Here is a 24,930-nt window from a genome sequence, read left to right on the forward strand (position 1 = left end):
ACGACTCATTGCGAGCTCACAGAACAGGGCTCCGGGCAGCCGAGCGGAAATGGAGGAAAACTCGCCTCCCTGCGGACCTGGCATCCTTTCACTCCCTCCTCTCTACATTTTCCTCCTCTGTCTCTGCTGCTAAAGCCACTTTCTACCATTCTAAATTCCAAGCATCTGCCTCTAACCCTAGGAAGCTCTTTGCCACCTTCTCCTCCCTCCTGAATCCTCCCCCCTCCCTCCTCCCTCTCTGCAGATGACTTCGTCAACCATTTTGAAAAGAAGGTCGATGACATCCGATCCTCGTTTGCTAAGTCAAACGACACCGCTGGTTCTGCTCACACTGCCCTACCCTATGCTCTGACCTCTTTCTCCCCTCTCTCTCCAGATGAAATCTCGCGTCTTGTGACGGCCGGCCGCCCAACAACCTGCCCGCTTGACCCTATCCCCTCCTCTCTTCTCCAGACCATTTCCGGAGACCTTCTCCCTTACCTCACCTCGCTCATCAACTCATCCCTGACCGCTGGCTACGTCCCTCCCGTCTTCAAGAGAGCGAGAGTTGCACCCCTTCTGAAAAACCTACACTCGATCCCTCCGATGTCAACAACTACAGACCAGTATCCCTTCTCTCTTTTCTCTCCAAAACTCTTGAGCGTGCCGTCCTTGGCCAGCTCTACCGCTATCTCTCTCAGAATGACCTTCTTGATCCAAATCAGTCAGGTTTCAAGACTAGTCATTCAACTGAGACTGCTCTTCTCTGTATCACGGAGGCGCTCCGCACTGCTAAAGCTAACTCTCTCTCCTCTGCTCTCATCCTTCTAGACCTATCGGCTGCCTTCGATACTGTGAACCATCAGATCCTCCTCTCCACCCTCTCCGAGTTGGGCATCTCCGGCGCGGCCCACGCTTGGATTGCGTCCTACCTGACAGGTCGCTCCTACCAGGTGGCGTGGCGAGAATCTGTCTCCTCACCACGCGCTCTCACCACTGGTGTCCCCAGGGCTCTGTTCTAGGCCCTCTCTTATTCTCGCTATACACCAAGTCACTTGGCTCTGTCATAACCTCACATGGTCTCTCCTATCATTGCTATGCAGACGACACACAATTAATCTTCTCCTTTCCCCCTTCTGATGACCAGGTGGCGAATCGCATCTCTGCATGTCTGGCAGACATATCAGTGTGGATGACGGATCACCACCTCAAGCTGAACCTCAGCAAGACGGAGCTCCTCTTCCTCCCGGGAAGGACTGCCCGTTCCATGATCTCGCCATCACGGTTGACAACTCCATTGTGTCCTCCTCCCAGAGCGCTAAGAACCTTGGCGTGATCATGGACAACACCCTGACGTTCTCAACTAACATCAAGGCGGTGTCCCGTTCCTGTAGGTTCATGCTCTACAACATCCGCAGAGTACGACCCTGCCTCACACAGGAAGCGGCGCAGGTCCTAATCCAGGCACTTGTCATCTCCCGTCTTGATTACTGCAACTCGCTGTTGGCTGGGCTCCCTGCCTGTGCCATTAAACCCCTACAACTCATCCAGAACGCCGCAGCCCGTCTGGTGTTCAACCTTCCCAAGTTCTCTCACGTCACCCCGCTCCTCCGCTCTCTCCACTGGCTTCCAGTTGAAGCTCGCATCCGCTACAAGACCATGGTGCTCGCCTACGGAGCTGTGAGGGGAACGGCACCTCAGTACCTCCAGGCTCTGATCAGGCCCTACACCCAAACAAGGGCACTGCGTTCATCCACCTCTGGCCTGCTCGCCTCCCTACCACTGAGGAAGTACAGTTCCCGCTCAGCCCAGTCAAAACTGTTCGCTGCTCTGGCCCCCAATGGTGGAACAAACTCCCTCACGACGCCAGGACAGCGGAGTCAATCACCACCTTCCGGAGACACCTGAAACCCCACCTCTTCAAGGAATACCTAGGATAGGGTAAGTAAGGGTAAGTAATCCTTCTCACTCCCCCAACAAGATTTAGATGCAAGTGGCTGTTCCACTGGTTGTCATAAGGTGTATGCACCAATTTGTAAGTCGCTCTGGATAAGAGCGTCTGCTAAATGACTTAAATGTTAAATGTAAATGTAAACTATTTAATGGTGTCAAATGCCCTGTAACCTGACTTTCTGGTGAGACCAGAACAATCTCACTAGAAATGATAGAAACAGGTGGGATTTAATTATGAAATGAATGAGAAACACCAGTTTCTACTCTATTTAACCATTGCTTTATGTGATAAGTTGATTGGTTATTCAAATTAGTTTATTTTTGATTTAACATGTTTTTGAATCATGTTGGAGACTGGAGCACACTGCAGTCCCTTTCAGGTCCATAGGGTTTTACTGCCCCCTGCTGGAGACTGGAGCACACTGCAGTCCCTTTCAGGTCCGTAGGGTTTTACTGCCCCCTGCTGGAGACTGGAGCACACTGCATTCCCTTTCAGGTCCATATGGTTTTACTGCCCCCTGCTGGAGACTGGAGCACACTGCAGTCCCTTTCAGGTCCATAGGGTTTTACTGCCCCCTGCTGGAGACTGGATCACACTGCAGTCCCTGGCTTTCTTTCCTTTCTTTGTGCAGCTTGAGGATGAGGTCAGAATAAGTCAGTAATGAGGGAATAAATAAGTCCAGTACAACCATTAATAACTCTCTCCTCTTTCACATCCCTCTATCATCACTCCATGGGGGAGTACAACCATTACCTCTCTCCTCTTTCACATCCCTCTATCATCACTCCATGGGGGAGTACAACCATTACCTCTCTCCTATTTCACATCCCTCTATCATCACTCCATGGGAGAGTACAACCATTACCTCTCTCCTCTTTCACATCCCTCTATCATCACTCTATGGGAGAGTCCAACCATTACCTCTCTCCTCTTTCACATCCCTCTATCATCACTCTATGGGGGAGTACAACCATTACCTCTCTCCTCTTTCACATCCCTCTATCATCACTCCATGGGGGAGTACAACCATTACCTCTCTCCTCTTTCACATCCCTCTATCATCACTCTATGGGGGAGTACAACCATTACCTCTCTCCTCTTTCACATCCCTCTATCATCACTCCATGGGGGAGTACAACCATTACCTCTCTCCTCTTTCACATCCCTCTATCATCACTCCATGGGAGAGTCCAACCATTACCTCTCTCCTATTTCACATCCCTCTATCATCACTCCATGGGAGAGTCCAACCATTACCTCTCTCCTCTTTCACATCCCTCTATCATCACTCCCTGGGGGAGTACAACCATTACCTCTCTCCTCTTTCACATCCCTCTATCATCACTCCATGGGGGAGTACAACCATTACCTCTCTCCTCTTTCACATCCCTCTATCATCACTCCATGGGGGAGTACAACCATTACCTCTCTCCTCTTTCACATCCCTCTATCAACACTCCATGGGGGAGTACAACCATTACCTCTCTCCTCTTTCACATCCCTCTATCATCACTCCATGGGAGTACAACCATTACCTCTCTCCTCTTTCACATCCCTCTATCATCACTCTATGGGGGAGTACAACCATTACCTCTCTCCTCTTTCACATCCCTCTATCATCACTCCCTGGGGGAGTCCAACCATTACCTCTCTCCTCTTTCACATCCCTCTATCATCACTCTATGGGGGAGTACAACCATTACCTCTCTCCTCTTTCACATCCCTCTATCATCACTCTATGGGGGAGTACAACCATTACCTCTCACCTCTTTCACATCCCTCTATCATCACTCTATGGGGGAGTAGAACCATTACCTCTCTCCTAATTCACATCCCTCTATCATCACTCTATGGGGGAGTACAACCATTACCTCTCTCCTCTTTCACATCCCTCTATCATCACTCCATGGGGAGTACAACCATTACCTCTCTCCTCTTTCACATCCCTCTATCATCACTCTATGGGGAGTACAACCATTACCTCTCACCTCTTTCACATCCCTCTATCATCACTCTATGGGGGAGTACAACCATTACCTCTCACCTCTTTCACATCCCTCTATCATCACTCTATGGGGAGTCAACCATTACCTCTCTCTATTTCACATCCCTCTATCATCACTCTATGGGGGATTACACATCCCCATCATCCCTCTATCATCACTCTATGGGGAGTACAACCATTACCTCTCACCTCTTTCACATCCCTCTATCATCACTCTATGGGGAGTACAACCATTACCTCTCTCCTCTTTCACATCCCTCTATCACCACTCCATGGGGAGTACAACCATTACCTCTCTCCTCTTTCACATCCCTCTATCATCACTCCATGGGAGAGTACAACCATTACCTCTCTCCTCTTTCACATCCCTCTATCATCACTCCATGGGAGAGTCCAACCATTACCTCTCTCCTCTTTCACATCCCTCTATCATCACTCTATGGGGAGTACAACCATTATCTCTTTCACATCCCTCTATCATCACTCCATGGGGGAGTAGAACCATTACCTCTCTCCTAATTCACATCCCTCTATCATCACTCTATGGGGAGTACAACCATTACCCTCTCCTCTTTCACATCCCTCTATCATCTCCATGGGGAGTACAATCATTACCTCTCTCCTCTTTCACATCCCTCTATCATCACTCTATGGGGAGTAGAACCATTACCTCTCTCCTAATTCACATCCCTCTATCATCACTCTATGGGGGAGTACAACCATTACCTCTCTCCTCTTTCACATCCCTCTATCATCACTCTATGGGGGAGTCCAACCATTACCTCTCTCCTATTTCACATCCCTCTATCATCACTCTATGGGGGAGTACAACCATTACCTCTCTCCTCTTTCACATCCCTCTATCATCACTCTATGGGGGAGTACAACCATTACCTCTCACCTCTTTCACATCCCTCTATCATCACTCTATGGGGGAGTACAACCATTACCTCTCTCCTCTTTCACATCCCTCTATCACCACTCCATGGGGGAGTACAACCATTACCTCTCTCCTCTTTCACATCCCTCTATCATCACTCCATGGGAGAGTACAACCATTACCTCTCTCCTCTTTCACATCCCTCTATCATCACTCCATGGGAGAGTCCAACCATTACCTCTCTCCTCTTTCACATCCCTCTATCATCACTCCATGGGAGAGTACAACCATTACCTCTCTCCTCTTTCACATCCCTCTATCATCACTCCATGGGGGAGTACAACCATTACCTCTCTCCTCTTTCACATCCCTCTATCATCACTCCATGGGAGAGTACAACCATTACCTCTCTCCTCTTTCACATCCCTCTATCATCACTCTATGGGGGAGTACAACCATTACCTCTCTCCTCTTTCACATCCCTCTATCATCACTCTATGGGGGAGTACAACCATTACCTCTCTCCTCTTTCACATCCCTCTATCACCACTCCATGGGGGAGTACAACCATTACCTCTCTCCTCTTTCACATCCCTCTATCATCACTCCATGGGAGAGTACAACCATTACCTCTCTCCTCTTTCACATCCTCTATCATCACTCCATGGAGAGTCCAACCATTACCTCTCTCCTCTTTCACATCCCTCTATCATCACTCCATGGGAGAGTACAACCATTACCCTCTCTCCTCTTTCACATCCCTCTATCATCACTCCATGGGGAGTACAACCATTACCTCTCTCCTCTTTCACATCCCTCTATCATCACTCCATGGGAGAGTCCAACCATTACCTCTCTCCTCTTTCACATCCCTCTATCATCACTCCATGGGGGAGTACAACCATTACCTCTCTCCTCTTTCACATCCCTCTATCATCACTCCATGGGAGAGTCCAACCATTACCTCTCTCCTCTTTCACATCCCTCTATCATCACTCCATGGGAGAGTACAACCATTACCTCTCTCCTCTTTCACATCCCTCTATCATCACTCCATGGGGGAGTACAACCATTACCTCTCTCCTCTTTCACATCCCTCTATCATCACTCCATGGGAGAGTCCAACCATTACCTCTCTCCTCTTTCACATCCCTCTATCATCACTCCATGGGAGAGTACAACCATTACCTCTCTCCTCTTTCACATCCCTCTATCATCACTCCATGGGAGAGTCCAACCATTACCTCTCTCCTCTTTCACATCCCTCTATCATCACTCTATGGGAGAGTCCAACCATTACCTCTCTCCCAATAATCACACTGACTCAACTCCAGCCACTTTAATAATGGGAATTGATGGGAAATGATGTAAAATATATCACTAGCCACTTTAAACAATGCTACCTAATATAATGTTTACATACCCTACATTATTTATCTCATATGTATACGTATATACTGTACTCTATATCATCTACTGCATCTTTATGTAATACATGTATCACTAGCCACTTTAACTATGCCACTTTGTTTGGGGATGACAGACAGGAAGTGGGGGGATGGAGCTCGAATATATTTTTGTGCTAAACACTAAAGCATGATATTGTAATAAATCTACACCCTATTCCCTACGTAGAACACTACTTTAGACCTGGTCAGAAGCACCGTAGTGCACTACGTAGGGAATAGGGAACCATTTGGAACAGAGACAGTAATTCCCCTGAACATCTTCCTCTTCCTCATCTGGTTTCTTGAACAGCCCTTCACTCCTCCCCTCTTCTTCCCCTCCTCCCTTTTCATTCTATTCTATTCTATCAGCCACACCACTAGCTCACCTCCACACAATACATTTACAAGTTAAAGACACACCTTGGAATAAATAACAAAGGAAAACTATTACTAGATGAAGTTGAGTGTTTTTTATTATTTCCCATCACCATAAATCATATTTAATCACTGAACAGTAGCAGACCTAACTTCATCTGTTCCTGACTCTGGATAGTGGATTAAAAAGACCATCAATCTCCAATGATATTAAAGTACTATTCTGAACATTACTGATATACTGAGTGGCAAGTCAAGATATCTGCTGGTTTTATTTTTGGTCAACAGCACCACCTGCTGGACAGGTTTAATGTTGCTGGACTGAGCAGTATGGGAGGATGAAAGATGACACGTTTAGGGCCGGTTTCCTGGACATCTACATTGAACATACTGTTTAGTCCAGGACTAGGATTAATCTGTGTCTGGGAAACCAGACCATATAGTTGAGTAGAAAGTAAGTGATACCAGCTTGTAGTGGGCTGACTAGTCCTGAATTGTCCTTTAGTTCTAGGACCATTTTCCATGCAGCTCCAGGTGACAGAGAACACATCAATTAGGACCGAGCCAACAAGCTGATCAATGATACTGAGGAGAATTACATAGAGACAGAGAACCGACTGAGAAAACATATCAATGGTTCTGAATGACAACCAATATACATCAACACCAGACATCATGATTCATGGAAATGTACAAGATTAAAACATTGTATTAAATTTTAATTAATAACAAATCAGTTTACAGTTTAACCAGCTCAGCAGTACCATTATAATCATAGAGACCAAACCCAGGATAGAGGGGCTGAGTGAATGTGGTCTGGACTCTGTGAAGGAGGGTCATTGTGTCAGAGACACTGTAGAAGGACAGAGTACCTGCCTTGTGATCCAGGTACACTCCTACTCTGGAGGACTGAGGGCCTGATACTTTAGTCACAACATTATTGTGTCTGAAACAATAACCACCACTATAGTAATCTAAACTCCAGGACTTGTTCTTGTTTCCAAATACACCATCATCCTCTGTTCTGCTGATGTCTTTATATGAGACTGCTATAACAACAACAACACCAGTCCACTCCACCTCCCAGTAACAGCGTCCAGACAGACCCTCTCTACACAGAACCTGACACCAGTTGGTGAATCTGTCTGGATGGTCAGGATATGGTTGGACTTGGTGTGTACAGGTCACCTTTCTGTTCCCTTCAGACAGAGAGAGGCGTGTGTGTGCTGTGTTTGGGTCCAGTGTGAGCTGACAGGAATCTGGGAGAAGAGCAGAGACCAATGAGGGGAGTCAGAACAATAAGTTAAGTCAGATACTGTATCTACCCTGTCTTTGATTAGAGCACAGCAGAGATCAAATCAGAGAAATATGAGGAGTCAGATAGATACCTGGTCTTTGATTAGATCTACTATTGCTATATATTTCTAGAGGGATTGTTAGGAGTGTCAGTAAAAAGAGACTGTTAGTTACTTCACAATAAAGAGACTCACATTGTAACAACTGTTCTCTGGTCTTGGGCTCTGGAGGCAGTACAACATCCACTATATTCACTACAGACACACAAACACATTGACAGAGAGAGGGAATGTTATCATCAGACCATATTCCACATGTATATGACTAGTAGGGAACTTTCAATGGTCTAAAGTTGATGTTCTTATTGTTTTCAACACACCTGTAGTGGAGATCTTGGTCCATTCTCCTTTAAGGAAGTCTTCTAGTTTCTCTCTCAGTTCAGACACAGTCTTACTCACATCTCCAAAGTACTGAAGAGGACGGACAACGATGCTGGGTAAGTCTGAAGATACACTGATACTGGAGAGAGACTGATAACTCTGGAGAGAGAGAGAGAGACAAAGAGACTGATACCTCTGAGAGGGACGGAGAGAGAGAGAGAGAGAGAGAGAGAGAGACGGACAGAGAGAGAGAGAGAGGGACGGACGGACAGAGACAGAGAGAGAGGGACGGACAGAGAGAGAGGGACAGACGGACAGAGAGGGACGGACAGAGAGAGAGGGACGGACAGAGAGGGACGGACGGACGGACAGAGAGAGAGACGGACGAACAGAGAGAGAGGGACAGACGGAGAGAGAGAGAGACGGACAGAGAGAGAGAGAGACGGACAGAGAGAGAGAGGGACGGACGGACAGAGAGGGACGGACGGACGGACAGAGAGAGAGAGAGAGAGAGAGAGAGAGACGGACGAACAGAGAGAGACGGAGAGAGAGAGACGGACAGAGAGAGACGGGACAGAGAGAGAGACGGACAGATTGAGAGAGGGACGGACGGACAGAGAGAGAGGGACGGACGGACAGAGAGAGAGGGACGGACGGACAGAGAGAGAGGGACGGACGGACAGATTGAGAGGGACGGACGGACAGATTGAGAGGGACGGACGGACAGAGAGAGAGACGGACAGAGAGAGAGACGGACAGAGAGAGAGAGAGAGAGAGAGAGAGAGAGAGAGAGACGGACGAACAGAGAGAGAGAGGGACGGACGGACAGAGACAGAGAGAGAGGGACGGACAGAGAGAGAGGGACAGACGGACAGAGAGAGAGGGACGGACAGAGAGAGAGGGACGGACAGAGAGAGAGGGACGGACAGAGAGAGGGACGGACAGAGAGAGAGGGACGGACAGAGAGAGAGGGACGGACGGACAGAGAGGGACGGACGGACAGAGAGAGAGGAGAGAGAGAGAGAGAGAGACGGACGAACAGAGAGAGAGACGGAGAGAGAGAGAGAGACGGACAGAGAGAGAGAGACGAACGGACGGACAGAGAGAGAGGGACGGACGGACAGAGAGAGAGGGACGGACGGACAGAGAGAGAGGGAGGGACGGACGGACAGAGAGAGAGGGACGGACGGACAGAGAGAGAGGGACGGACGGACAGAGAGAGAGGGACGGACGGACAGAGAGAGAGAGAGGGACGGACAGAGAGAGAGGGACGGACGGACAGAGAGAGAGAGGGACGGACGGACAGAGAGAGAGAGGGACGGACGGACAGAGAGAGAGAGGACGGACGGACAGAGAGAGAGAGGGACGGACGGACAGAGAGAGAGGGACGGACGGACAGAGAGAGAGGGACGGACGGACAGAGAGAGAGGGACGGACGGACAGAGAGAGAGGGACGGACGGACAGAGAGAGAGGGACGGACGGACAGAGAGAGAGGGACGGACGGACAGAGAGAGGACGGACGGACAGAGAGAGAGAGGGACGGACGGACAGAGAGAGAGAGGGACGGACGGACAGAGAGAGAGGGACGGACGGACAGAGAGAGAGGGACGGACGGACAGAGAGAGAGGGAGGGACGGACAGACAGAGAGAGAGGGACGGACGGACAGAGAGAGAGGGACGGACGGACAGACAGAGAGAGAGGGACGGACGGACAGAGAGAGGGACGGACGGACAGACAGAGAGAGAGGGACGGACAGACAGAGAGAGAGAGGACGGACAGACAGAGAGAGAGGGACAGACAGACAGAGAGAGAGGGACAGACAGACAGAGAGAGAGGGACAGACAGACAGAGAGAGAGGGACAGACAGAGAGAGAGGGACGGACGGACAGAGAGAGAGGGACGGACGGACAGAGAGAGAGAGAGGGACGGACGGACAGAGAGAGAGGGACGGACGGACAGAGAGAGAGGGACGGACGGACAGAGAGAGAGAGGGGACGGACGGACAGAGAGAGAGGGACGGACGGACAGAGAGAGAGAGGGACGGACGGACAGAGAGAGAGAGAGGGACGGACGGACGGACAGAGAGAGAGGGACAGACGGACAGAGAGAGGGACAGGGACGGACAGAGAGAGAGGGACGGACGGACAGAGAGAGAGGGACGGACGGACAGAGAGAGAGGGACGGACGGACAGAGAGAGAGGGACGGACGGACAGAGAGAGAGGGACGGACGGACAGAGAGAGAGGGACGGACGGACAGAGAGAGAGAGGACGGGACAGAGAGAGGGACGGACAGACAGAGAGAGAGGGACAGACAGAGAGAGGGACGGACCGACAGAGAGAGAGGACGGACGGACAGAGACAGAGGAGAGGGACGGACAGAGAGAGAGGGACAGACGGACAGAGAGAGAGGGACAGAGAGGAGGGACGGACAGAGAGAGAGGGACGGACGGACAGAGAGGGACGGACGGACGGACAGACAGAGAGAGAGGAGAGAGAGAGGGACGGACGGACAGAGAGAGAGAGACGGAGAGAGAGAGAGACGGACAGAGAGAGAGAGACGGACAGAGAGAGAGGGACGGACAGAGAGAGAGGGACGGACGGACAGAGAGAGAGGGACGGACGGACAGAGAGAGAGGGACGGACGGACAGAGAGAGGGACGGACGGACGGACAGAGAGAGAGACAGAGAGAGAGAGAGAGAGAGAGAGACGGACGAACAGAGAGAGAGGGACGGACGGACAGAGACAGAGAGAGAGGGACGGACAGAGAGAGAGGGACAGACGGACAGAGAGAGAGGGACGGACAGAGAGAGAGGGACGGACAGAGAGAGAGGGACGGACAGAGAGAGAGGGACGGACAGAGAGAGAGGGACGGACGGACAGAGAGAGACGGACGGACAGAGAGAGAGGGAGACAGAGAGAGAGGGACGGACGGACAGAGAGAGAGGGACGGACGGACAGAGAGAGAGGGACGGACGGACAGAGAGAGAGGGACGGACGGACGGACAGAGAGAGAGGGACGGACGGACAGAGAGAGAGGGACGGACGGACAGAGAGAGAGGGACGGACGGACAGAGAGAGAGGGACGGACGGACAGAGAGAGAGGGACAGACGGACAGAGAGAGAGGGACGGACGGACAGAGAGAGAGGGACGGACGGACAGAGAGAGAGGGACGGACGGACAGAGAGAGAGGGACGGGACAGAGAGAGAGGGACGGACGGACAGAGAGAGAGGGACGGACGGACAGAGAGAGAGGGACGGACGGACAGAGAGAGAGGGACGGACGGACAGAGAGAGAGGGACAGACAGACAGAGAGAGGGACGGACAGACAGAGAGAGAGGGACGGACGGACAGAGAGAGAGGGACGGACGGACAGAGAGAGAGGGACGGACGGACAGAGAGAGAGGGACGGACGGACAGAGAGAGAGGGACGGACGGACAGAGAGAGAGGGACGGACGGACAGAGAGAGAGGGACGGACGACAGAGAGAGAGAGAGGGAGAGGGACGGACAGAGAGAGAGGGACGGACGGACAGAGAGAGAGGGACGGACGGACAGAGAGAGAGGGACGGACGGACAGAGAGAGAGGGACGGACGGACGGACAGAGAGAGAGGGACGGACGGACGGACAGAGAGAGAGGGACGGACGGACGGACAGAGAGAGAGGGACGGACGGACAGAGAGAGAGGGACGGACGGACAGAGAGAGAGGGGACGGACGGACAGAGAGAGAGGGACGGACGGACAGAGAGAGAGGGACGGACGGACAGAGAGAGAGGGACGGACGGACAGAGAGAGAGGGACGGACGGACAGAGAGAGAGGGACGGACGGACAGAGAGAGAGGGACGGACGGACAGAGAGAGAGGGACGGACGGACAGAGAGAGAGGGGGACGGACAGAGAGAGAGGGACGGACGGACAGAGAGAGAGGGACGGACGGACAGAGAGAGAGGGACGGACGGACAGAGAGAGAGGGACGGGACAGACAGAGAGAGAGGGACGGACGGACAGACAGAGAGAGAGGGACGGACGGACAGAGAGAGAGGGACGGACGGACAGAGAGAGAGGGACGGACGGACAGAGAGAGAGGGACGGACGGACAGAGAGAGAGGGACGGACGGACAGAGAGAGAGGGACGGACGGACAGAGAGAGAGGGACGGACGGACAGAGAGAGAGAGAGGGACGGACAGACAGAGAGAGAGAGAGGGACAGAGAGAGAGAGAGAGAGGGACGGACAGAGAGAGAGAGAGATGGACAGAGAGAGAGGGACGGACGGACAGAGAGAGAGAGAGGGACGGACAGAGAGAGAGGGACGGACAGAGAGAGAGGGACGGACAGAGAGAGAGGGACGGACGGACAGAGAGAGAGGGACGGACGGACAGAGAGAGAGGGACAGAGACAGAGAGAGAGGGACGGACAGACAGAGAGAGAGGGACGGACGGACAGACAGACAGAGAGAGAGGGACGGACGAACAGAGAGAGAGAGAGGGACGGACGAACAGAGAGAGAGATGGACAGAGAGAGAGGGACGGACGGACAGAGAGAGAGGGACGGACGGACGGACAGAGAGAGAGGGACGGACGGACAGAGAGAGAGGGGGACGGACGGACAGAGAGAGAGGACGGACGGACAGAGAGAGAGGTACGGACGGACAGAGAGAGAGGTACGGACGGACAGAGAGAGAGGTACGGACGGACAGAGAGAGAGAGGTACGGACGGACAGAGAGAGAGGTACGGACGGACAGAGAGAGAGAGGTACGGACGGACAGAGAGAGAGAGGTACGGACGGACAGAGAGAGAGGTACGGACGGACAGAGAGAGAGGTACGGACGGACAGAGAGAGAGGTACGGACGGACAGAGAGAGAGGTACGGACGGACAGAGAGAGAGGGACGGACGGACAGAGAGAGAGGGACGGACGGACAGAGAGAGAGGGACGGACGGACAGAGAGAGAGGGACGGACAGAGAGAGAGGGACGGACGGACAGAGAGAGAGGGACGGACGGACAGAGAGAGAGAGAGGGAGTGACAGGGACGGACAGAGAGAAAGGGACAGACAGACAGACAGAGAGGGACAGAGAGAGAAACAGACAGACAGACAGACAGGGACAGAGAGACAGACAGACAGACAGACAGACAGACAGACAGAGAGACAGAGAGAGAGACAGACAGACAGACAGACAGAGACAGACAGACAGACAGACAGACAGAGACAGAGACAGAGAGAGAGAGACAGAGAGAGAGAGAGACAGAGAGAGAGACAGACAGACAGACAGAGAGACAGAGAGAGACAGAGAGAGAGACAGGACAACATAATGATTGAGATGAATAGTTTCACATGAAGTTAATTTCATATCATATGTAACAAGACAGTTTAGTTACCTGGAGGAAATGGATGTGATCCTCTGTGTGTGAGAGCTGCTCCAGCTCAGTGCTTCTCTTCCTCAGCTCAGCTATCTCCTGCTTCAGTTGCTCCAGGAGTCCTTCAGCTTGACTCACTTGAGCCTTCTCTTGGGCTCTGATCAGCTCCTTCACCTCAGAGCTCCTTCTCTCAATGGAGCGGATCAGCTCAGTAAAGATCTGATCACTGTCCTCCACTGCTGACTGTGCAGAGCGCTGGAGAGCGACAGCCAGCCAGCGACAGCCAGCCAGCCAGCCAGCCAGCCAGACAGACAGCGACAGACAGACAGACAGACAGACAGACAGACAGACAGACAGACAGACAGACAGACAGACAGACAGACAGACAGACAGAGAGAGCAGAGAGAGAGAGCAGAGAGAGAGAGCAGAGAGAGAGAGCAGAGCAGAATTAGGCCGATACCCACTAATTATCAAGATCCAGAAAAGAGCCGTTAAATTCTACAACCACCTAAAAGGAAGCGATTCCCAAACCTTCCTTAACAAATCCATCACCTACAGAGAGATTAACCTGGAGAAGAGTCCCCTAAGCAAGCTGGTCCTGGGGCTCTGTTCACAAACACAAACATACACTACAGAGCCCCAGGACAGCAGCACAATTAGACCCAACCAAATCATGAGAAAACAAAAAGATAATTACTTGACACATTGGAAAGAATTAATAAAAAAAAAAACAGAGCAAAGTAGAATACTATTTGGTCCTAAACAGAGAGTACACAGCGGCAGAATACCTGACCAAATCCAATTTTGATAAACTCCCATATCTACTGGGTGAAATTCCACAGTGTGCCATCACAGCAGCAAGATGTGTGACCTGTTGCCACGAGAAAAGGGCAACCAGTGAAGAACACACACCATTATAAATACAACCCATATTTATGCTTATTTATTTTATCTTGTGTCCTTAACCATTTGTACATTGTTAAAACACTGTATATATATATATATATAATATGACATTTGTAATGTCTTTATTGTTTTGAAACTTCTTGAATTGAATTGAGAGAGACAGAGAGACTGATAACTCTGGTGAGAGAGAGAAAGAGGGAGAGGAACAGACAGAGTGAGAGAGAGAGAGACAGTAGGTTCAATAGCCTCTCTGCACCTCATTGAGTCAGAACTCTGCCACCCTGCTCTCCAGGTCCACCAGGACTTGTCCCCCCAGAACACGTCTTGGCCCTGCTCTACTCTCCTCCCTCCTGGACAGACAGGTACAGAACACCTCTTGGTCCTGCTCTACTCTCCTCCCTCCTGGACAGACAGGTACAGAACACCTCTTGGTCCTGCTCTACTCTCCTCCCTCCTGTACAGACAGGTACAGAACACCTCTTGGTCCTTCTCTACTCTCCTCCCTCCTGGACAGACAGGTACAGAACACCTCTTGGTCCTGCTCTACTCTCCTCCCTCCTGTACAGACAGGTACAGAACACCTCTTGGTCCTTCTCTACTCTCCTCCCTCCTGGACAGACAGGTACAGAACACCTCTTGGTCCTGCTCTACTCTCCTCCCTCCTGGACAGACAGGTACAGAACACCTCTTGGTATATCATATATATATATATATATATATATATATATATATATATATATATATATATATATATATATATATATATATATATATATATATCATCATTCAGGATGTATCTAGGAAGTTGTTTGAGTTTTATTTTAGTTTTACTATTGAGAGTTCCCTCTATTTGTGCTTTCACTAGATTCATCATTGGCACGGAAAGAGAGTCCCTGTCTTCCTAACATTGATGTGACCACAACAATTCTCCTCAGATACTCCCTTCTCTCTGCAATATCACCAGCATGGTCAGATGTTCAAATCTGAGCAATGTTCCCATGATTGATAGTTTCCTGGTAGCTTTGCCACAACACTGTCTCTGTGTGTTTGTGTCATCTCATGTCTGACAAAGATAAACTAAGAATTTTTTTTCCAAATGTAATGTTTTTTACCAAAAACTCTTTGCAGCCAGATAGTAAAATACATTAAATACAACGTTAACTGATATTATCTGTGTCAAAATAATCAAATGTAATGTTTTTTACCATTAAAAAACTCTATCTGTGTCATGGAAAGCTAGATATTAGATTTAAGCCTGGTACAGATAGTCACATTAAATACAACGTTAACTAGATATTATCTGTGTCATTTATAGCCTGGTACAGATAGTAAAACTACATTAAATACAACGTTAACTAGATATTATCGTCATTTATAGCCTGGTACGTCAAAAACTACATTAAATACAACGTTAACTAGATATTATCTGAGTCATTTATAGCCTGGTACAGATAGTAAAACTACATTAAATACAACGTTAACTCTGTGTTCGGCTAGTAGCTGGTTGTGTTCTACTTACCAGTTCCCAGTGTTCGCGGGGTCCGACATGCCAATCAACCTGCTATCTGCCAATCACAGGAATGCCTGGGATGTTCTGATGCCGGGCGTCCTGGTGGTTGGCGGAGTGGCGTGGAGGGGGCGGGGCATTGGAAGTTAAGGTTCAGCCTTTGTTCTCTCTCTTCCGTCTGGGCTTCACAAGAGAAGGTCCCGATTGGCTTGTGGGGAATCTTTCATTGATTTGGCGTGAGCGAAGGCCAAACAGTAGCCGGTGTAAAGTTGGTAATAAACCGTCAATTCGTAACTCAATCCTCTGTCTGGACAATTGTTCCTTTATGATCTAGTCAGGTCATTACACTACATTAAATACAACGTTAACTAGATATCATCGCCACATAACTTATGTCGAATTTAAAAGACACCGTTACCGTTAGTAACGTCTGTTACACTGTAACTTACAGGCAGCCTCACATAAAAACCTATTGGTTAACAAAGCTTTGATTATGACCAAAGTCTATAGTAGTGAAAAGTCTCTCTCTCTATTGTAACTTAACACACATTCACATCACTGCCTCGACATGAATGTGTCCTGTCAGAGCCGTTTCCTGTCCGTTAACTGTTAACAGGCTCGAGCCACAGCTTAACCAATGAGCTACAAGGAGGACTGACAGTCACGAGCGGTGCAGCAGCCTCTGCAGCAGCAGCCTCCCCCGGGTCCTAGTGCCCGCCCGGTAAGACGGTTAAGATGCGATGGAACGGTTGACGGAGAGAAAATAAATCACAGAGAAAATATATTGACTGATATATTGAATTGTTTAGGGAAGCTTTAGCTTTGGCTTTAATACATTCTGAAAATACTTGAAAACCAAAGAGAAAAGAATAGTAGCTCTCCTCAGGAACAACAAAACCCTCACAGACCAACTTCTTCTTCTATGATATAATGGAGGTCCTCAAACCAACGTTAAAGGTGCATGGCGCCACCTACTGTGCTGGAGTGTGTTCAATCACGGTTTACACCTCTAAATCCTCCTACCTAACTCAGTACTTCTGAGAAAATAGAAAGAGTCCTACTAACTTCTAATAGACCCTCCCCATCCCCAAATCCCTTCCAAGTGTAATGTTTATAGTTAATTTCTGATAGTTTATTTAACTTCTGTTTATTGTCTATTACACTTGCTTTGGCAATGTAAACATAATTTAAATAATAATACACTTCAAATAAACTTCTCTGGTTCTGAACTCTTCTCCACACCTTCTACCTCACTGAACTCTCCCTCATTCATTTCCATTTCACCTCCAGAACTCAGTCTGTTTGCACTTGAATTATAACATTTGAAACTTTTGTGTGTGTAATATTTACTGTTAATTTCTGATTGTTTATTTCACTTTTGTTTATTGTCTATTTCACTTGCTTTGGCAATGTAAACATATTTCCATGCCAATAAAGCCCTATGAATTTAATTCAATTGAGAGAGAGACAGTTCCATTTTAATGTATAGGGGACATGAGTCAGTCATGGTTACTCATGGTTATGTGATGAGGCAGCCCAGTCGGTTACATGAACCAGTCTATTCTCTGAAAGGGGTCCAGACAGCCTGTTCCCAACAGTGGGGTCAGTGGGATTGGATAGGGGCCCCTCTCTCTCTCTCTCTGACTGGAGAGAGAAGTGAAATGGTGTGTCTCCTCTGGTCAACAATACTCACCTTGAAAGACTCCACAGCTTGTTGGAGCTCCTTCAGCTCCTTCTCTCTCTCCTGGAATCTCTGCTGGACCTTCTGCTGACTCATCCCCAGCTGCCTCTGTGGAGAATCACTCTTCAATGAGCTATCAAGCTTTATTAGTCCAGTAGATCAATAGTATAGTAATGTGACATAGACCCATAGAGAGGAAGGTCTACAATCCTGAGGAAGTCCCTTTACAACATGATATTATGTTGCTATGTGAATGATTATAGTTTTTATGGTAGGCCTACATGTATCAAGGGCCTGAGACTGAACTTTGGACTCAATAAAGGCCATTCAGAATGATAATAGTGTTTGACTTTAGAAAATGGTGATACATTTGGAGAATCTGGGTCAACATATCTATATACTCAAGATTTGTGTTCATATTTGTGGATCCATTTCATTTGAATGACCTCCTATTCAAACAGATTTAGTTCCTACTGTATCTTTAATTCTTTGTTTATCAGACAGTCACCAACAAGTTGTTCTGGTCTTACCTGTTTCTCAGTCCTCTCTGCTGCAGCTGACACTGTATCATGGCCTTTATGTTCATCCATTGTACACAGATAACAGATACACTGCTGATCGGTACGACAGTAAACCTCCAGCAGTTTGTCATGATGAGAGCAGATCTTCTCCTGTAGTTGTGCGGTGGCTTTGACCAGCTTGTGCTTTTTCAAAGCAGGAAATTCATAGTGAGGTTGGAGGTGAGTCTCACAGTAAGAGGCCAGACATACCAGACAGGACATGAGGGCTTTCTGCTTTCTGGTCCCAGTGCAGAAATCACACACCACATCTCCAGGTCCAGCATAGCACAGAGCAGGAGGGGAGCAGCCTGGAGTCCTGTCTTCTTCAGTTTCTCCACCATCTCAGCCAACATGTTATTTTTCATCAGCATAGGCCTTGTAGTGAAGGTCTCTCTGCACTGAGGACAGCTATAGACCCCTTTCAGGACATCCTGATCCCAGCAGCCCTCAATACAGCTCCTACAGTAACTGTGTCCACAGGGAATAGTGACCGGCTCCTTCAGTAGATCCAGACAGACAGAACAACAGAACTGGTCCTGGTCCAGCAGAACTCCTTGCTGAGCCATTTGGACGGTTGTTCACTCTCACACAGACAGACGACAGAGAGACTCAGATCAGTTTCGTTTCCTCAGAAGAGAGTTTGTGGGAAGGGGAGGGACTTCCTGGTTCTGCCAGAGGGGTGGGGTTAGAGGGAGGGAGGGGTTAGAGGAATGGAGGAAGAGAGAGAGGAACTGCATGCAACAGCAAGAGGGAGACAAATAGTTTTGTTCCAAGGTTAGAGCCCTTAACATGGAACAAATGACATAATGAATCTTAAAATGTGAGTTGTTAGAATATATGAAGGGTAACAGTTTCAATGAAGTACGTATGTATCATTATTTTAATGACTTTTATAATGCCTCATAATACACCTATGTGTTGTAATTAATCAATAAGGCCTGAGGAGGTGTGGTATATAGTTAATATACAGTACCACAGATAAGGACTGAGGAGGTGTGGTATATAGTTAATATACAGTACCACAGATTAGGTGTGGTATATACAGTACCACAGATAAGGACTGAGGAGGTGTGGTATATAGTTAATATACAGTACCACAGATAAGGACTGTTCTTAGACAAGACACAACACGGATTGAGAATTATCACTTTCAAAAATACAAATTTAATTGTATTGGTCGCATTCATGTATTTATCAATGTTATGTGAAATGCTTGTGTTCCCTGGCTCCAACAGTGCAGTAATATCTAACAATGCTTGTGTTTCTACCAACAGGTGCAGTAACAATCTCTAGCTCCAACAGTGCAGTAATATCTAACAATGCTTGTGTTCCTGGCTCCAACAGGGCAGTAATATCTAACAATGCTTGAGAATTTCACTTTCAAAAATACAGTAATATTAATGCTTGTGTTTCTGGCTCAACAGGCAGTAATTCTAACAATGCTTGTGTAGCTCCAACAGGGCAGTAATATCTAACAATGCTTGTGTTTCTAGCTCCAACAGTGCAGTAATATCTAAAATGCTTGTGTTCCTGGCTCCAACAGTGCAGTAATATCTAACAATGCTTGTGTTTCTAGCTCCAACAGTGCAGTAATATCTAACAATGCTTGTGTTCCTCCAACAGGCTCCAACAGTGCAGTAATATCTAACAATGCTTGTGTTTCTAGCTCCAACAGGGCAGTAATATCTAACAATGCTTGTGTTTCTAGCTCCAACAGTGCAGTTTGTGCTGGCTCCAACAGTGCAGTAATATCTAACAATATCTAACAATGCTTGTGTTTCTAGCTCCAACAGTGCAGTAATATCTAACAATGCTTGTGTTCCTGGCTCCAACAGGGCAGTAATATCTAACAATGCTTGTGTTTCTAGCTCCAACAGGGCAGTAATATCTAACAATGCTTGTGTTTCTAGCTCCAACAGTGCAGTAATATCTAACAAGTAGTGCAGTAATATCTAACAATGCTTGTGTTTCTAGCTCCAACAAGTCCAAACAGTAATATCTAACAATGCTTGTGTTCCTGGCTCCAACAGGGCAGTAATATCTAACAATGCTTGTGCTTGTGTTCCTTGTGGCAGTAATATCCAACAGGGCAGTAATATCTAACAATGCTTGTGTTCCTGGCTCCAACAGGGCAGTAATATCTAACAATGCTTGTGTTCCTGGCTCCAACAGTGCAGTAATATCTAACAATGCTTGTGTTCCTGGCTCCAACAGTGCAGTAATATCTAACAATGCTTGTGTTTCTAGCTCCAACAGTGCAGTAATATCTAACAATGCTTGTGTAGCTCCAACAGGGCAGTAATATCTAACAATGCTTGTGTTTCTAGCTCCAACAGGGCAGTAATATCTAACAATGCTTGTGTTTCTAGCTCCAACAGGCAGTAATATCTAACAATGCTTGTGTTTCTAGCTCCAACAGGCAGTAATATCTAACAATGCTTGTGTTTCTAGCTCCAACAGGGCAGTAATATCTAACAATGCTTGTGTTCCTGGCTCCAACAGGGCAGTCTAACCTTGTGTTTCTAGCTCCAACAGTGCAGTAATATCTAACAATGCTTGTGTTCCTGGCTCCAACTAACAGTAATATCTAACAATGCTTGTGTTTCTAGCTCCAACAGGGCAGTAATATCTAACAATGCTTGTGTTCCTGGCTCCAACAGGGCAGTAATATCTAACAATGCTTGTGTTTCTAGCTCCAACAGGGCAGTAATATCTAACAATGCTTGTGTTCCTGGCTCCAACAGTGCAGTAATATCTAACAATGCTTGTGTTCCTGGCTCCAACAGGGCAGTAATATCTAACAATGCTTGTGTTTCTAGCTCCAACAGGGCAGTAATATCTAACAATGCTTGTGTTTCTAGCTCCAACAGGGCAGTAATATCTAACAATGCTTGTGTTCCTGGCTCTCAGAGGGCAAATCTAAAAAGTAAAAGAAAATATTAGGACAAGCATTGATAGATATAGATATATATACTGTTTACTGTGATGTGATGCATAGACAATTTGGAGTACATCTGCAGTATATCTGAAGAATAGTATATGTACAGTAGTAGTTAAATAGGACAGGCCTTGACTAGAATACAGTATATACATATGAAGTGGACAGTAGTAGTTAAATAGGACAGGCCTTGACTAGAATACAGTATATACATATGAAGTGGACAGTAGTAGTTCTATAGGACAGGCCTTGACTAGAATACAGTATATACATATGAAGTAGACAGTAGTAGTTATATAGGACAGGCCTTGACTAGAATACAGTATATACACATGAAGTGGACAGTGGTAGTTAAATGGGACAGGCCTTGACTAGAATACAGTATATACATATTGTAGCAGTATTTATTAGAGGGGTAAAGATAAAGATTTTGTTGGGGCTACAGGCAGGTATTAACCCTGCCGAAAGGAGAAGAGTAGAATAGAGAGAGTACCACTACCAGGCACACACACACATCAGCAGAAGAGACTGCCTAGAGTGTAGCCTGTTTACCAGATAGCCAGTGGAGAGAGAAGAGAATACACACCCTATAAAACCCACATCACAGCACAGGAGTAACCAAGAATACCTCATACAATAATAATGTCAGAGCAAGTGAACAGTAACTTCATACAAGAAAGAACCCAGTCATCATCAGAGGATTTGCAGTAACATGTATTATGTTCCAGTGGATGAGAGCAGAGGGTATGAATGTGGGGGTGTTCATAGACACAACAAAGGCGTGCCGGTGTCCTGTCTGACCGTCCGATGGTTTGTATGTCAAAGCATCGCAACAATGTTGCTACTAATCCATGAGAACCATAACCGGCGCGGTGCCAAACGATAACAACCACGACCTAGAGCTGTCACACCGATGATTGAGTTAAATACTTTATAAACTACACGCTGAAAATAAACCAAACTTCTGCAGCATAGCACACACAGTCAAACTGTCGCGCCAACCAAGAGCTCCTCTCCAGAGAGCTGAAACAGCTGTGTTTATTTCCTCCTTCCTTACTGCTGATGCGCTCTCACAGTGCAGCGCACGTGAAGGCTCCGTGCAGGATTTCACCACAGCGCGAGCACATGGAAACTCACTCAAACACTGTCCCTGGTTCCCACAAGCTACAATAGGTACCCTAGTTAGCGAGCTTGGTGAAACTTGTTAACATAAATCTTTATCTTGTCCACATTGTAACAAACGTATGGTTGCATAACAGCACATTGTGTAACATTACCACGGTTTTATGTTGAAAAATTGCGGAGCCAAGGACAACATACGTTCCTAGATGAAGGTGTTAGAGTTGCGTAAATTCGAATCTGGTATCAGGATAAATATAACAATGAGTCACCGATTTTATACTATGTATTTTTTATTAGCTAAGTAATAAATGGCAAATGCAACTTTCGTATATACGGGCTCATTGTAATACCACGCAGGGCAGAACAGAGAACTGACAGGATGTACGTAGACAGTGTTCTTATACACATTATGATAGACATAGTTCCAACCCGTCTGTTGGCCTATCACAGTAGAGACTGGGCGTGGTTTAAACTTGCCCAGCCTATCCCAGGCACTCAGGCAGGTCCCCGCCTCTTGGCGCTTCTTCCTCCCTCCTCGATGTATAGATCCTTACTGTTCTCGTATCGCAGCTAGTTAGAACAGTTGCTCAGTTCCTGCTATTGTGTTGTTCAGTATTTTCCATCTCAGTTAAACCTCGTGATGACCACCCCTCCCTATCACAACTTTGTAAGATACAGCAAGTCACACCATGTGCTCAATATTGTTAAATACAAACACAAGGACAAAGCATCTGCTGGGCTGTTATCTACAGTTTTGCAACATGCAGATCACACCATGTTACTCAGTTCTTGTCACACACAAACAGGCAAGTAGCAAGCAGTTGTTTAATCTCATAATGATGCTCCAGTGCACAAATGCAGACACCTCACACAACCAACATCAGATAATATTTAATCATATATATCTAATGGTTATAATGTAAAATACAGAATCCAACAAAGGTCAGGCAAGAGAGAACAATAAGGGTGAACAGAAATACAGAAACCCGCGATGGACCAAACCAAAATATACAACACTTTTACAATCAAGTGTATTTATTATATAGATATGAAAAAGTGTTTGTACACCAAAACATAACATTATCTATGCAGCTGTAATTAAATAAAAAACACACTGAATTATTATTATTATTATTATCAAACTATTAACATCCCCTCTTGACCTATTTGAACTGGTCCTTGTGTGCAACTTGGTGCGTAATCTAGTGGAACAACATCACACTGCTACACATACATCATGAGAACAATGCAGTTTAAAGACATTCACCTTTGGATAAAAGTGTCCTATATCAGTCTACAAGGTTTTCATTGGAATCCATTAGGGAATCACATGATGACTGGGACCCTATGAATAAACCTGCAATTCAAAATGGTTGGCTTGCAGTATGTTTGGCTTGGAGTCTTAGATCACCAGTTATCTAGCTGCTGTGGTGATGACAGTAATACCCAGGATGTAGAACACAGTTATCTATCTGCTGTGGTGATGACAGTAATACCCAGGATGTAGAACACAGTTATCTAGCTGCTGTGGTGATGACAGTAATACCCAGGATGTAGAACACAGTTATCTATCTGCTGTGGTGATGACAGTAATACCCAGGATGTAGAACACAGGATATAGAGGTAGTATTTTGTCAGGTCTTATCTATTCAGATTCACCAATGTCCCCCTTTCTGAGAACATGGAGACACCAACGAAAGGTTGGTTGAAACCTCACAAAGTAGTCGCTCTTTGAAGGATAAATATATATCTCATGGGTTTCATAAAATGTGTTTTATTTAATCAGGTACTTTTCCATACTGAATATGAATATGTTCACACACTTGTTCATATGGTTTATGATGTCAATCAGTTTCTGACATGGTTGATGGAGACCCACCTTTCCCACGGTCCTATCAATGAAATGGCCTGTTTCATGTAGAAGCCCCATCTGACTTCAGATTGGTTCATAAGATCATACTGAAGTAACCTGGAAACACATGAGTTGATATCATTCTCCTCACTCCCCTCTAGAGGAGGGCTGGATGGAGGACAACTTCAACCTGAAATCAAACACATATTGTCCACCGACCCTCTCGGGTTGTACAACCCATTTAACACAACAGTTGTGTCAAATGCTTTTTATATCAGTGGTACAACCTGAGTGAGTACAGGAACATGAAGGGAAAAAAGACACTGAGTTTTCAGGCTGTAATTTCAATAAGCTGGAGATGTATGAAGTCATATTGGTTGGTGGTGACATATGACTTCTCTTTTAGTTACTAGAGTAGCATAGGACCACAACAACCTCCTAGAGGAGCATAGGACCACAACAACCTCCTAGAGGAGCATAGGACCACAACAACCTCCTAGAGGAGCAAAGGACCACAACAACCTCCTAGAGGAGCATAGGACCACAACAACCTCCTAGAGGAGCATAGGACCACAACAACCTCCTAGAGGAGCATAGGACCACAACAACCTCCTAGAGGAGCATAGGACCACAACAACCTCCTAGAGGAGCATAGGACCACAACAACCTCCTAGAGGAGCATAGG

The 24,930-nt window shown here is 47.3% G+C and overlaps 1 long non-coding RNA gene and 1 pseudogene across 50 annotated transcripts; both read right to left on the minus strand.

Moving 5' to 3' along the window:
* Positions 1 to 2,645: 2,645 nt before the first annotated feature.
* Positions 2,646 to 5,984, minus strand: LOC127927131 (uncharacterized). 50 transcript variants are annotated; one of them, XR_008126212.1, is made up of 10 exons: positions 5,839 to 5,984; positions 5,615 to 5,782; positions 5,225 to 5,336; positions 5,001 to 5,056; positions 4,777 to 4,832; positions 4,287 to 4,342; positions 3,469 to 3,524; positions 3,247 to 3,358; positions 2,855 to 3,134; positions 2,646 to 2,742 (listed from the first exon to the last, which is right to left on the minus strand). It is a non-coding gene; the product is annotated as an uncharacterized LOC127927131 (long non-coding RNA). The 50 variants fall into 50 exon arrangements; XR_008126214.1 differs by lacking the exon at positions 3,469 to 3,524 and adding an exon at positions 3,581 to 3,636; XR_008126198.1 differs by lacking the exon at positions 3,469 to 3,524 and adding an exon at positions 3,581 to 3,692.
* A 1,355-nt stretch (positions 5,985 to 7,339) lies between these two features.
* Positions 7,340 to 18,958, minus strand: LOC127927127 (tripartite motif-containing protein 16-like; annotated as a pseudogene).
* Between the last annotated feature and the right edge of the window lie 5,972 nt (positions 18,959 to 24,930).

This window comes from Oncorhynchus keta, unplaced genomic scaffold, assembly GCF_023373465.1.
Source record: "Oncorhynchus keta strain PuntledgeMale-10-30-2019 unplaced genomic scaffold, Oket_V2 Un_contig_954_pilon_pilon, whole genome shotgun sequence".
Classification (NCBI taxonomy): domain Eukaryota; kingdom Metazoa; phylum Chordata; class Actinopteri; order Salmoniformes; family Salmonidae; genus Oncorhynchus; species Oncorhynchus keta.